We start from the raw sequence: 15,508 nt of genomic DNA on the forward strand, positions 1-15,508 counted from the left end.
AAAGTCTCCCAACTATTTTTAAAAATTATTTATTTACTTATTTGGTGTAGGGTCTCACTACACAGCTCAGACTCATAGTGACCCTCCTGTCTGGGCCTCCCCAGCACTGAGATTACAGATGTGAGCCACCACACCCAATTTTGGTGGCTAGCACAGCATGCCTGGGGTTCTGAGGCCAGCATGGCATGTCGTACTGGGGATCAAACCCAGTGGTACCAGGGATTGAACCCAGGTCCTTGTGCTTGCCCAGCAGTCACTTAGACTGCTGAGCTATCTCCATGCCCCCTTGTTATGCTCTCAATTCCTCTCTTTATTTGCACCTTGTTAGGCAACTGAAAAACATTTCATTTCTTGGGCCGGCCAGATAGCTCGGTGGACTAAAGCGCCTGCTTAGGCAGAGTGCAGTGGCTGGGGTTCAATCCCCGATGTGCTGTGCTGGCTCCACCCCTGGAGCGCCCTGAGAGGGTGATTAAGACTGGGCATGGTGGCGAGTACGCCTGTAATCCCAGTGCCTGGGAGGCTGAAAACAGGAGAATCACTATGAGTCCACTCTACATAGTGAGACCCTGTAGACCCTGTGTCAAACACATTAATTTTTTTTTTCATTTCTTATACTAGTTTTGCATCTAATAACTTTGTTAAATTCACTTGTTTTAATAGATTGCATATTTGGGGACTATTTCTCTTTGTACCATTGTGTTGTGTAAATATTAGCAGTTTTAAAGTTTTTTTTTTTTTAAATCATTGGTACATTTTATTTATTTATTTTTAAACATTTATTTATTTGTGTGTGTGTGTGTGTGTGTGTGGCCAGCTCAGCCCACCAGGGGGCGGGGCTGGCTGGCATGTGGTGCTGGGGATTGAACCGCGGTCCCTGTGCTTTGCTAAGCTTGTTCCAAGTAGGTGCTTTAGACCACTGAGCCATCTCTCCAGCCCAGCAGTTTTAGTTTTCCCTAAACTCGCCTCTTTTTTTTTTAATGCCTAGTTACCCTGCTCAAGTCAGAGAGCTGGACGCAAGGGTTGCTGGTGGGACCTTTGTCTGCTCTTGATCTTAGTAGAAAAGCACTGGACATTTCACCATTGGGCTCGGTGTGTGTGTGTGTATGTGTGTGCATGCATGTGTGCGTGTGTGTGTGTGTGTGTGTGTGTGTGCGTGTGTAGTGACTTCATGATGCTGCTTGTTTGGACACAATTTATTGATCAGAGAAGGCTCCAAGGACCTGCAGCCTTGCAGCAAGGGAGGGAGGGTGCTCACGTTAGAGCTGAAGGGGTGACTGTGAGGACTGGGGAACACAACCGCCAGGTAGGGGTCACGGCACAGCTAGACCCCAGCTTCTGTCAGCCCCTGCACTGTGGTCAGGAGAGGGAGGCAGCCCGGGCACGGTGGTGTGCACCTGCTTGTTTTAGGAAGAGTGATCCACAGATCCATAGGAAGACGGGGTGCCTGAGAGAAAGGGGTGCCGGGTACAGGTGGAGGCAGGGCCCAAGGGCTCTCAAACCCAACCTTGTGGAGTGCAGAAGGAGGCTTCGGAGAAAAATCTTCCTTTCTGGGGTAACATGGAGACCAGACTACAGGACAGCAGACCCACAAAAGCCTAGCCTGGTGTCAGCTCCTTGTCATGAAGTCCAGAGATGATGGAGGGGTGAAGCCTGAGAGTGGGGAGAGAACGGAAGGGACAGGAGGGAGCAAGAGAGGAGAGACAGCCCTTGAGAAGGACGTGCTGGACCTGGAGACCACAGCCATGGGAGCCACAGCAGCAGCAGCAGCAGCAGCAGCAGCAGCAGCAGCAAGGGAGAGGCGCAAGGCGCAGCCCTGAGCTGGACTCCTCCCCCACTCTGCCCACGGGGAATGCGTGGAATGCGATGGGCTGATAAGCCCCAGATCCACCTGGCACAGCCAGGGTGCTGAGCCCTCCTTCCGGAGGGGATTTTCTCCGGGAGGGGGTACAGCAGTGAGCACACTTTACAGCAGGGACGGTGGGGAAGGGTGTGCCCCTTCAGTGGGGTAAGTGGGCCAGGAGCCAGGCCTGTGGGCACAGCCAGATGCCTTGCAGCTGAGCTGCAGGGTGAGTCACTAGGACAGGGCTGACAGAGGGAGGGGTCCTGCTGCTGGGAAGGTGGCACAGGAGAGGAAGAAGGGGGACAAGCAGGACAGGGGCACTGTCACACTTTCAGGAAATGGGGCATTGCGGGCTTCTGGGCTAGGAACCAAGAGGGCCTTAACCCCCAGGGTGTGCCACGCCACTCGGGCTGGGTTTAGAGTTCTTGGAAGGCAGACAAGTTCTCCTATGGCCCTCCCTGAGGTGGCCCAGGGTCCTCCCCTTCAGCTGAGGCCAGTCCCTGGTGCTCACCTGTGCCATCTAGGTGGATAGCTGAGAAAGCCACCAGGAGGGGGAAGAGTGGGTGGGGGATGCACCAGCTGAAGGCTTGAGGTCGGGCTTGGCTGGGGGAAGAGCTGAGATCAGGGAACCTCAGCCCCAGGGACCTCTGTGCGGCTGCACCTGAGCCCCGCTGCGGGCGACCTGAGGCTGAGCAGGGAGGCGATCCAAGCCTTGTCTAGGGCTCACTGCCCGCTGGCTCTGGCATGCAGCGCAGGGCAAGGCTCACCCTCCCGTGCGGCTGCAGCGGGCACCCTGGTAGTAGCATCCCTGGCCCACAACCATTGCCAGGGCAGCCTGCAGGACCAGGACCATTGCCTTGTCCTAGCCACAACCAACACCATGCCTCCTGGGATCCCTGAAAAGCCGAAAGTGCTTGGGAAAGAAACACCATGAATGGAGGAGTGGATAAATAAATGATGGATGACTACGCTCGCTCATCCCAGGTTCCTAGCAGCCCGAGTCCTCTAAAGGTGGGCAGGCCTGCCACCTGGTGGTCACAGGGAAAGCTACAGGTCACTCCCCCACCCCTACCTTCCACCTCCCACCCACCCCCGCACCCCGCTCCCGCGGGCCCAGCACTGAGGGAGGCTCCCCTTTCTTCTCTGCAGGTTCCTGAACATACCGCCTTGTTTTCCAGCACTCGCAGACAAGATTATGTTATTTTTTCAGAGGAAAGAGATTTCCTCTTTGCCCCTTAGAAGAGCCTGCCAGCCCTGGTCTCATAGCTGCCCCTCCCCCGTCTTGCTCCTCTGCCGGGGCTCAGCTGCGGAGCGGAGCGCTCTGCGGGCGCTTGTATGCCCCGTGCGGTGACAGCCCTGGCTTCCCACCCGGGACATCCATTCCCTTCTTCCTCTTGAAATGCACGGTCGCCTACACTCAGGGCAAAGCAAGTCTCCAGAGCCCTCAGAGGGAGCCAAGGTGACCAAAGGCTGGGCTGGTGGCAGAAGGGCTGTCACGTGGCTCCTCCCTGCTCCAATCTCCCCACCCACCCCCACCCCGCCCACAAAGCCATTTAGTGGGTCCTTCTTTTTAAATACTTTTTTTTTTTTTTTTCAGTTTCAGTGCTTTATTTTATACCAGTAAAACAAAACTGTTTCACAGTCCTTTTTCTTGCTTCCTAGATTTGTTCCTGACAAGGAATTTTCTGGTTCTGACCGTAAGAGAGGCCGAGAAGGACCTGTTCAGTTTGAAGAAGATCCTTTTGGTCTGGACAAATTTTTGGAAGAAGCCAAACAGCATGGTGGCTCTAAAAGACCCTCAGATAGCAGCCGCCCCAAGGAACGTGAGCATGAAGGCCAGAAGAGGAGGAAAGAATAAATCCAGCTGTCTTCACAGTGAACTATTATTCATAACCCTAATGATGCAAGTCATAGGGGGGACTCTTTGTAAATGATCAGGACAAAACCAAATCTGGGTGCTAGATCCCAGCACTACTTTTTATGACAGGAGATGGGGGAATGGAAAATTCTACTTTGAATTTAGGTTTTTAAAAGAGTGGGTTGTGTTTGTGCTTCTCCCACCTTTTCAGCACCTAGAGAACATGCTACCCCACACACAGAATTGAGACCACTTCTTTTTGTGTGACACAAGTAGTCTGGGGTAATATTTTGTGTAAGAAAAACTGCATATAAATGTTACCCCAACCACAATTCACATTATAAACTATGCTATCAAATGAAGTCTGTTGTCCTGTTTTTCTCTGGAGTGGGGAAAGTAAGATTTTGCTTACTGCAACTACTTGTTTGAAATAAAAGCATTTAGACAAAATTATGTTTTGTGCTTATTTAATGGGTAATAATCATCTCAGAAATCTTTCTCTTCATCAGATGTTTGATCCTCTTGCAAATTCTTTGGTCTTCGAACCTGAACATGGACTTTCACTCCATCAGTTATGTGATTTTCATGTTGGATTGCATTCTGCAGCTCTTCTTCTGAAGAAAACTGAACCCAACCCAAACCTCTATGAAAGTCAGTCTCTCTGTTAAAAGGTACAATGCACTTTCGTACACGGCCAAACTGAGCAAAGTATTCTTTCAGCTCATTCGTCGCCGCAGTCCAGGGAATTTTCCTGACAAAAGCAACTGGCCGGTTAATACCCGCACGCAGCACCAAGGCTCCCTTTGCAACAGAGGCAGCCATGTTTAACCTGAAACTCTGGGTGACCCGGAACCTTAAATACTTTTTAAAGATCCTATCTCACTATATGGCCTTGAACTCATGACAGCCCTCCCGCCTCAGCCTCTTGAGTGCCGGAGTCACAGCTGTGCACCTGGCTTGACCGTGTCCTGGGCAGGAAGCGGTGCTCACCCTCCACACACACCCTTGGCTGTCACCTTCCCTGTCCACTTCTATCATAAAACAAAATCTCTATGCTTTCCCACACTGGCTCCTCCCAGGTGTTTTGGGGTGGCAACTGCATGGTCTCTGGGGAAACAAGGACAGGGTGCTGTTAGTGTGAAGAGATTTATTGTGAGGAAGCGGGTGGCCCGTAGGTTGGTGGAGGCTGCCAAGTCCTGGGCGCTGATAGAGCTCAGGGGAGCCGCCAGGCCAGCAGGTCGGAGTCTTCCCCAGGAAGCGCCATTGCTACGGTCCAAACCTGAAGGGAAGAGCAGGTGACGTCCAAGTGGCAGGACATGTCCCACTCACAGGAAGGTCAGCGCATGGGCCCCACTGATTCCGTGAGGCCCGCCCACCGGAGGAGGGCAGTTGCTTGACCCCATCCACTGACATAAGTGCAGAAGCCATCAGAAACGCTTGTGGGTACCCAGCTCGCTCACATCCCACTAAATATGAGACAAGTTACCACATGAAATTAACTGTCATGGTCACTGACTTCCTTCAAGTTCCTTTTTCCAGGGTGGCTGACGGATGCCCAGCACATCAGGGAGGCCGGGCCCTGGAGGGCTCAGCTCGAGAGGACAGGTCTCAGGGGCTCAGCCGGCCAAGACCAGGGAGGCGAGGCTGGCCGCAGATGGATGACGCACATGAGTATGCTCTCCACGGGGTGGTGTACTATGTGGCTGACTGTCCCTTGTCCCTGTTCTGCCCACAAGCCTGGTCGTTGTTCCTTATGGGTGACGGGGAGGCCGAACTGTGGTCCTCAAGTACGTGTGTAAACCTGCAAGGTGTCTCTGGAGCAGAGTGGAGTGGACGTTGTCCCCAGGGCGGGGCTGGCCAGTGCAGTCCTCAGCTGATGCAGCCTCTTTCTGTTTTGTAAATACAATTGCATTTATGCGTCATCCCTGGCTGCTTTGTTTTGTGACAGAGGCCATCTGGCCCTTGTAAAGTTTGCCAGTCTGCTCTGTCACTGGTGCACCGAACCATACATGTGACTGACCATCAGGGACAATGGCGAGGTGCCCGGGATCCATGCTGGCTGGAATCACAGAGGGAAGCGAAGTCCCTGTCACCCCTGCCTCTGGGCTTGCAGGCTTCGGGAGATGGAAAGTACTTGCGTGCGCGGAGAGGCTCTGCCACGGTGACCCACGTTATCATGACCTCGGTGCCCAAGAGCAGCCCACAACCAGACGCGCGGAAACGTGAAGGAGTGGGAAGAACAAGGGGCAGGAGGAGGAAAGTGCGCAGGGCTCCGGTGGGGTGTGAGGGCACCGCAGGAACTTTCTGCAGCCGGCATCACTCACAGGCGAGAAGACCTGGCCAGGGCTGAAGAAGGGGCCAGATGCAGCGGCGCATGCGCGCCAAGGCCAAAGGCGGATGCCCCCGGGGCAGGGCAGAGCTGCCCAGCTCAAAGCCTGCGGGCTCAGTGCTCAAGTCTGGGGTGGGGTGGCTGGGACCACCAGCCTCTGCCTTCAGCATCTGTGATGCACCCGGCCCTGTGATGGGTGCAGAGGACCGAGCAAGAGACCAGCTGCAGTCCTTGTGCCGTCAGTGAGAGAGCCGCGCCACTAGAGCGTTTCGACACACAACAGTAAGTGATAAAGTGGATGCGTGTTTGTTTGGCTCTTGGGATTTGGCAAAAATGATTTAGCGGAAAGCACTTTGGCTCCCTGCCACAGGGTAATGGGCAGCTGCGCAGGCTGCGTGGCATCTACTCTGCTTCTGGGAAGGGCCCCTGTGCCTCCCAGCAGGGAACCCCGTCTCCAGGGGAGCCAGGCCCAGCCACTCCCTTGGAGACACCAAGTGACTCCCAGACAGGCGTGTGACCACGAGGCACCCCAGGAAATTGAATCGCACCACCAGCCCGGGCAGTGCTTTTGCCGCTGCTGCTGCTGGGAGAGGGGACCCAAGGACAGCAGACAGGCAGCCCAGACCTGGTGACATCATGCCAACAGGCGCTGTCGGGTGGCAGGAGCCGCCTGGCCTGGCGTGCAGGTGGCAGCGAGTCTCACCTCGGTGACCGACTTTGTAGGCACTCTGGCCGCCAGCCACACAGTGCAAGGCCAAAAAGCACGATAGGTTTCACGGATATGTGTATTTTGAAATGTACAGTATGAACAGAGGTGTTTATTTGGAGTGGGATATTATTTTCTATTATGCACTGCTATGGTCCAAGAAGGCTGTTAAACAAAACAAGAGGATAAAAGGCAATTGTATTATTTGATAGTAGAGTCAATTACTGAGAGAGCAAAATATAGCACCGTTTTGCTATTTCTCTCTACCCTCTGATACAACTTTTTCCAATGATACAACATTCTTGCTGAATGCGGCAAGATCCACAGCAGCTGTTCAGTTTTTATTGAATGTGTTAAAAAATGAGGCTTTAGTCAAAAAGACCAAAGCACTTGTGGTCAGGTTCCTTTCTCCTTTCCCAGCTCCCACCTTCTTCTCTGCTGGGGCAGCAGCCAGGGAGGCCACAGGGCCTCCCACAGGGGCAGCACCAGCTGCGGAGCAGGGCCACAGCCCCTACACTGCAGATGAGGCCCTCCATGTTGACTCTGGTCAGGGCCTTTGTGGACAAGCCAGGCCAGAAATGTTCGACACTGACACCAGCTGCTTTAACGAAGGCATTGATTGATCTTATCCTTCGTGACAGTCACCTTGTCCTTTTGCAGGATAAGGGCGGAGAGGGTGCAGGTGAGCCCAGAGATGGAGGCCATGATGTGGGCTGCCGGTGCGGTGCAGGTTGCCGGATGGAGTGAGGGCCTCAGCCCAGTGCGGCCTTAGCTCCCTCAGAAGAATGGAGCACCATGGTGGCAGCTCATTATGCGTAACTTAGCTCTTTTTAAATTCTATTGGAGCCAGGCATGGTGGCGCACACCTATAATCCTAGCAGGAGGCTGAGGCAGGAGAATCTCCATGAATTCAAGGCCAGCCTGCGCTCCATGGGGAGTTCGAGGCCAGTCTGAATCCGTAGAGAGACCCTGTCTCAAAACAATAAATAAAAGCCAGGTTTGTTTGGCCCAAGCCTGCAGCCCTAGCACGGAATCTGTGTACCTGGTAGAGTTAGACAGGCTGAGCCTGGGCTTGGATCTCAGCGTCCTACCAGCGCCCGCCGGCCTCCCCAGCCTCGCTCCTGCCCTCATCTGTGCCTGAGGTGCTCACAGGCGGGTGCTGCTCTGGGCCCTCATGGAGCCTTGGTCTGTTCCTGTCTGGGGCCGGCAGGCCTTGTGGCCTCAGTGTCCATGCAGCTTTTCCAGCCTGGGGCTCCTGCCCTTCCCCGGGGCTCTGCAGAGCCAGCAGGTCCTGCCTGGGGCGACCTCGAGGGGTACCCAGTGGCCACACACTCCCACACTGGCTTGTGATCTCTGTACCACTGCCAAGAGCCCAGTGGCCTGCGTGGCCGCAGAATCTCTTCTCCCTGGTGCTGGCCCTGTGGGACCCTGTGTGGGGTGACAGGCATGGCGACTGCCTTCCTGGCCCATGTGTCAGCAGTGCGGTGGCTCTGGCTGTCCTCCTCTGGACCCCCCGCCAGCCAGCACCGGGGCTGTTGGCCTCAGCTGCCTGCCTCCTGGCCTCAGCAGCCAGGTGCAGGTGGAGGCTGTGACTGCTACACACCTGGGCGTCCCCCCAAGTGGGCCACCAGCAGGCTGTGTGCCTGGTGAGTCTGCCACGGGCTCCAAGAGGTCACTGTTTGTCTCTGTCACCCCACACTGGGTCACACCAGGATGTGAGGATACGAGTTACATCAGGCTGCCAAGCTGGCCAAAGCGAGATAGCGACCTAGAGGCCTCAAGGTGGCCTTCAAAGGGTCCTAGGACCCCAAGACAGGCTCCCTTTCCTGAATAAGCACCCTGATCAGACACAGAAGAGGAGGAATTTGGGGGTTTCAGGGCCACCCCCACCCTTGTCCAGGCTGGGAACGAGCCAGCAGCATAGAGCCCACAGCTGAGCGACACTTATAGAAGCAACTGAGGGGGAGTTGAAGGGAGGAGTCATCCACCAGGGCCAAGCGGGCCCATGCCACCCCCACCCTGCTGACCTCTGTGCCCGTGTCAGGCCTGTACCAAAGCCACCCCTCTACCACGGCAACTACCCGATCCGCCAGGCACTCTGTAGATGCCCCAGGTCTGCTTTGGAAGATGCCCTTCCTGCCTGCCACCCTCTGTGCCCTGCACAGGGACCTGTGCCAGGGCAGAAGTGACATCCCTCCCTCTGGCCCTGTGCTGAGTACCATTCTCGAGCCAGGCTGCCAGAACTGGGCAATGGGACCACCTAGAAGACTGTGGGGTGGGCAGGGTGGATCACCTAGTTTCTCTGTCCCTGGTGGAGGCTGGTGACAATGAAGATGGTAAGGTTGTCTCCGTGCAAGGCCCTGGTCAGCTGTCTCTGTCTCTTCTGGCTGACCTGGGACACACCTCTGGGGTCTTCCCCTCTACTGCCGGTTTTCCTGCAGGGGTTTGTGGGTCTTCTGCCTCCTCCCACCCCTTCCTCCTGCTTCTGCCGGCAGCCACCACACATCAGTGTCATTGGGCATTTTGACAACTGCAAGGAGTGACATGACATTGAACCTCTGTGTTCAGCCAGCAGGTCCACACGCTCTTAGGATTGGGGCCAAAGTTTTCCAGATGCCTCTAGAGCCACCTCCACCTGGGCATGCTCTGGTAAGCCTCTGTCCCAACGGACGCCAAAAGCTGGCATGTGACAGGGTGCAGGGTGCGTCTACACCAGGCTTTGGGAGCCCCTGTCCTCAGGGACCCCAGCTGCATGAGGCGTCTTAGGTCTCGCTCCTCTTCCATGCTGTGCATGGCATTACACAGTGCGCGGTTCACCAGGTCCTAGCAGAAGAGGCTGGGACCCCGAGGGGCTCCAATATTCTAATAAATATTTATAATAAAGTTCCTCTGACAGAGAGCAAGAGAGACAGAGACAGACAGAGAAGAAAGAAAGAAAACTTATAGACTATATTATTGTATATGCTTAAGACATTCTAAAAAAAAAAGGCATTCTAAGGCCAGGCATGTTGGTGCCCACCTGTAATCCCAGCACTGGGGAGGCTGAAAACAGGAGGGGCACTAGAACTGCATAACAAAACCTTGTACCAAATACAATTAAAAAAAAACCTCAAAAACTTAGACCCCCCACCACCACCATGAAAAGATCCAATCAAAAAAATGGGTGGATGGGCTGGGGAGATGGCTCAGTAGAATAAGTGCTTGCTGGCAAGCTCAAGGGCCTGAGTTCAATCCTCAGTACTGCAAAAAAAAAAAAAAAAAAAAAAAAAAAGGCGGAATGGGAGCCGGGAAGATAACTCAGCATTCTAAGTGCCTGCCTGGCAAGTGCAAGGACCGGGGTTTGACCCCCTGTACCACACGCTGTGCCGGCCCTGCGCCATGCTGGCCACTGAAACCAGACATGGTGGCGCAGGCCTGTAATCCCAGTGTTGGGAGACTGAGGCAGGAGGATCACTGCAAGTCCAAGCTGTGTAGCTAGACCTGTACCAAATAATAAATAAATAAATAAATAAATAAATAATTTTTAAAAAATGGATGAGTGAAATGAACTTCTTAGAAGTACAAACAGACAATAAATATATAGAGGAATGTTTGCCACTGCTGGCCATTAGAGAAATGCAAATCAAAACAACACCGGAGCCTACTGTGGTGCGGCACGCCTGGAATGCCAGCACTCGAGAAGCTGAGGCAGGAGGATCGGTGCAAGCTCAAGACCAGCCTGGGCTACAGAGTGAGCTCAAGGCCTGCCTCAACTGCATAGCAAGACCCTGTCTCAAAAAAGACAAAAACAAGGGCTGGGGAGATAGCTCAGTAGAATAAGCGCTTGCCTGGCAAAATGCAGGATCCTGAGTTCAATCCCCGGTACCACACACACACACACACACACACAAAAGAAAGAAAGAAGAGAAAAGAAATCAGATAATAACAAATGCTGGCGAGCCTGGGGGGACGGGAGCCTTCAACACTGCTGGTGGGAATGTAACATAGCACGATCCCTAGCTGTGGCCATTCCTCAAAAACTAAAACTGGAGATTCCATTTGACCCAGCCCTTCCCTTTCTAGGGATCTTCCCGAGAGAGTCCTATTATTGTGATCCGCGCACGCCCAAGCTCGGAAGCGGCCCACACATTAAGGAACACGTGGTCGCTCTGCCGCTCGCTTGCCGAACTCGGGCCAACGGAGAAGGGAGCAAGGAGCTCCCTGTACCACGGCTGGTGCCACGCTGATTGCCCGTAAATCCACCCGGGATAAAGTCCCCAGGAAACACTGGCCACAAAAGCCGCTTCTGAGAGTGCGCCCTCTACTGGAGGGGCGAAGAAACCTCATCTTTACAGGCCTGGGACTGCGGCGGCGCTCCGTGACATTAGACGCCATCAGCAACCCGCTGAACTTCCGACGCGCAAACTCCCTTGCGGCGTCTGGTTTTGCAGGATGGGAGTCAGGCCGGTCTGGTTGCTGTGTTTGGAGATAACCAAAGTGTGTGCCATTCCCAGAGAACATGTGGCAGTCATGCTCAAACTAGCGCGCCGCATGTGTGGAGCACGTGGTTAAGAGCCCGCTACGTGGGAGACATTTCATTCTCAATTTTTTTTTTCTGTTCTTCCTGCTATTGGTAGTTCTCAATGTGAGGTGTTTTTCCCATGGGGTCAAAAGTTACCTAAACATATGACTGCCATAGAAAGTAAGGAACAGAAATCAGATCAGTTGTTAGCAGTTTTTCCATTTTCATTTGTGTGTGGATTTTTCATATTCATGCGGGGATGTAAAGCGTTAATGCATGTCAAAATGTTTCAATGAGGCCGGCAAGATAGTCTAAAGCACCTGCTTAGGCAAGCTTAGGCAGGCGCAGGGGACCACAGTTCCATCCCCCGCACCACATGCAGCGCCAGCCCCGCCCTCAGGATGTGACGAGCCAGGAAAAATTCAATGAGTAAGTTTCAACACTTCAACTTTATTATTTATTTATTTATTTTGCGGTACTGGGGATTGAACTCAGGCCCTTGCACTTGCCAGGGAAGCGTTTATTCCACTGAGTCATCTACCCAGCCCTAACACTTCAGCTTTATAACAGTTATAAATAAAAATCTGGGGTTGGCCAGATAGCTCAGTGCATTAAAGTGCCTGCTTAGGCAGACACAGGCACCAGGGTTCTTCTATTCCTGACATGTCGTGCTGGCCCTGACCCCTGGGCATGCTGAGTTGGCAACTGAGCCTGGGCATGGTAGTGAGCGCCTATAATCCCGTTTAGGAGGCTGAAAACACTACGAGGCTGATCTGTGGAGTGAGACCCTGTAGACCTGTACTAAATATGTTAAAAGGGTGCCTGCTCATTAGCTCAGTTGTTTAAGTGCCTGCTTAAGCAAAGCAATCAGGCTCAGGACGCTGTGGTTCGGTCTGCAGATCCTCATGCCTTACCATACCTGCCCTTAAGGCATCCTGAGCCAGCTACCTCCCCCGCCAAAAAACCCCTAAATACATTTCAATTTTTTTAAACATTTATTTATTGTGTGTGTGTGTGTGTGTGTGTGTGGCCAGCTCAGCCCACCAGGGGGCACGGCTGGCTGGCATGTGGCGCTGGGGGATCGAACCGCGGTCCCTGTGGCCTTTGCCAAGCTTGTTCCAAGTAGGTGCTGTAGACCACTGAGCCATCTCTCCAGCCCCCCTAAATACATTTTAAAAATACATAAAAATCTGCTAAATTTTTCTGGACAGTGCCAACATTTGGATTTTTTAAAGACAAGTAAAAATTTTTTTAAATGTATTTGGTTGGTGCAGGCTCTCACTACACAGCTCCGACTTGTGATCCTCCCGCTCTCAGCCTCCTCAGCGCTGGGATTACAGGCATGTACCACTCTGGCCAGCTCAACCTGGGGGTGGGACTGGCGTGGCATGTGGTGCCGGGAATCAAACCGCGGTCCCTGGGCTTGCCTGCGCTTGCCTAAGCAGGCACTTTAGATCACTGAGCTATCTCACTGGCCCAAGAGAAGTAAATTTCTTACTGACAGCAACTAAATAGTATTTGTAGCTTTTTTATCATATAGTGGATTCCATCCAGTTGCTACACTTCCCTGAGTTGTCTTATATGCTAGTCTTTCTTTTTTTCTTTCTTTTTTTGCAGTACCAGGGCTAGAACTCAGGACTCTGCACTTGCCAGGCAAGTGCTTATTCTACTGAGCTATCTTCCTGGGCCCGCTAGTATGTGTTTCTAACGTGTCTGTCTTTCTGTGATATTCCTGTAATTTTGCTGTTAAACTGTAAAAGGAGAATCATTGTGAATTTGAGACCAGCCTGGGCTCCAAAGTGAACTCAAGGCCAGCCTAAACCACATAGCAAGACAAAAAAAAAAGACAAGAGAGGGGCTGGGGAGATAGCTTAGTGGTTTAAGGGCCTGCCTGGCAAACTCAAGGACCTGGGTTCAACCCCCAGTACCACCTGCCAGGCTGGCCCCAGAACATCAGAGGTCAAGCTATATAGTGCGACTCTGTACTAAATAAATAAATAAAATATTTTTTAAAAGACGAGAGAGAGAGAGAGAGAGAGAGAGAGAGAGAGAGAGAGAGAATATCTCTGAGGCGCTAAGTTGGTCAGATTAGTCTCCAAAGTGTGAGCCTCCTGCCTCAGCCTCCCAGAGTGCTGAGACTACAAGGATGTGGCATCATACCCAGTCAGGCCACTGATTGATTTTTTTTTTTTTTTTTGCGGAACCAGGGATTGAACTCAGGTCCTTGCGCTTGCCAGGGAAGCACTTATTCCACTGAGCCATCTCCCCGGCCCCCTACTGATTTTTAAAAAAACTCTTTCCTCTAGTTTTGTCCTTCTCAGAGAGTTATGGGTTTGCCTTTCACACCAGCTTCTTCCCTTTGTTATAGATCTACTGTCTTCTAGTGCTTGTATTCTTCATTGCTGAGTACTGTTCCCTCTTAAGAACGCTCCGCAGCTTGTCTATCTGGATGGCCTTTTTTTTTTTTTTTTTTTTTTTTTTGGCAGAACCCTGGATTGAACTCAGGCCCTTGAGCTTGCCAGGGAAGCACTTATTCCACTGAGCCATCTCCCGGCCCCTGGCTGGCCTTTCAACTCTGCCAGTTCTTGGGTCAACAGCTGACTGTGTGGACACATGGCTGGGACCCCTTCCAGCCTTGGGGGTCCTGTCATTTCCTTGCGGTTACAACCAAATGCCACAGATGTGGTGGCCGAGGACAATCCAATGCTATTCCCTTTAGCACCTGAGTCCGTGGTCTTAAGGCAGTTCTGCTGAGCCAGTGCCACGTGTCACAGGTCCAGGGAGATCACACACACACACACACACACACACACACACACACACACACCGTTGCTGGCTGCCTCCATGCCTGGGCTGGCGGCCACCTCCCCAGATCACTGTCTGTGGTCACACTTCCTTCTGTCCCCTGCTGCTCTCACAGGGACACTTGCAATGTCACCTGAGTCCCTCCAGATAACCCAGAACCATCTCCTCAGTTTGTAATCCTTCACTGAGATGTATTTGCAAAGATCTTTTTCCAAATAAAAATTTAGGGCTTCCAGAGATTGAGACACAGTAGCTAGCAATAAGGGGCCTACTGTTTAACTGACAACGGGCCCTGGCACTTAGGTACTGTCAGTGTTACAGCGAGGCCGCCTGGGCTCGGCCAGCACCTGGCTGCCGCCTGGAGCTGTTCTCACCCTGAAGCCTCTTCTGGAGGTACTGAGGATGCAACCCGCCTCTCTCACTCTGAGCTACATCCCTAACCCCTTATTATTGTTTTATCTTGAGACGAGATTTCACTAAATCACCAATTTGCCTGCGCCGGGCTTGAAGGTATGATTCTCCTGCCTCAGCTTCCCAAAGTGCTGGGATTACAGGTGTGCACCTGGGCTCAGCTAGCAGCTGCATGCTCCCTAAGTCCCTGTTCCTACCCCTTCCCTCTCACTGGCTTGTAACCCCACACCCGCTCTGTATGCCCACCCATGCAGGGACCCCCCACCAGTGGCTCAAAGAATTTTAGTTTGAAATGTTTCAAACACACAGAAAAGCTCCGAGAGGGATGCTACAAGCGGCCACGCAGCCAGCTGTACCCAGCCTCCTCCCCCCACACTGACCACCAACCTGGTCAGCCTGCTGGGCTCAGATCTTGAATCTGCCTTTGTCTTGGCTTCTCTGTGCCTCAGTTTCCCTCTGCCAAAAGGGCTGGGAGTAGTGATCAAGCTTACGTATGGAGAAAGCTTCGAGCTGAGTCTGGCATGGGGCAAGCGGCCCCATTCTCACCTGCACCCCCACCCAGAATGCCTCTCTCCCCTAACTTCCCTCTGTTCCCTGCTAGAATTGACAAGCATGGGCTCCTTCCCAAGGAAAACTTGCTCAGACCCCTTCCGTAGCCTAAATGCCAGCCAGCTGCTGCCGGGGTGACAGGGTTGCCAGCCTGTTCCTCCAAGGCTCTCCTGCTCCCTCCCAGAGTGTTCTGCTTGCTATCACCAACCAGCTGTGGTGGGGTGCACCCCTGTAATCCCAGCACTCTGGGAGGCTGAAGCAGGAGGATGGCAGGTTTGAACCCAAGTTGGGCAACTTAATGACTTAGCAAAAACCTTGTGTCGAAATAAAACATTTCAAAAGTGCTGGGGATGGGCTGGTGAGATGGCTCAGTGGTCTAAAGCACCTACTTAGAACAAGTTTAGCAAAGCTAAGGGACCACGGTTCAATCCCCCAGCACCACATGCCAGCCAGCCCCGCCCCCTGGTGGGCTAAGCTGGCCACACACACACACACACACACACACACAC

The 15,508-nt window shown here is 53.0% G+C and overlaps 1 pseudogene; it reads right to left on the minus strand.

Moving 5' to 3' along the window:
- Positions 1 to 4,117: 4,117 nt before the first annotated feature.
- LOC101592935 lies at positions 4,118 to 4,520 on the minus strand (annotated as a pseudogene).
- Positions 4,521 to 15,508: the final 10,988 nt, after the last annotated feature.

The sequence above is a fragment of the Octodon degus genome, unplaced genomic scaffold (genome assembly GCF_000260255.1).
Source record: "Octodon degus isolate 3935 unplaced genomic scaffold, OctDeg1.0 scaffold00056, whole genome shotgun sequence".
In the NCBI taxonomy this organism is placed as follows: domain Eukaryota; kingdom Metazoa; phylum Chordata; class Mammalia; order Rodentia; family Octodontidae; genus Octodon; species Octodon degus.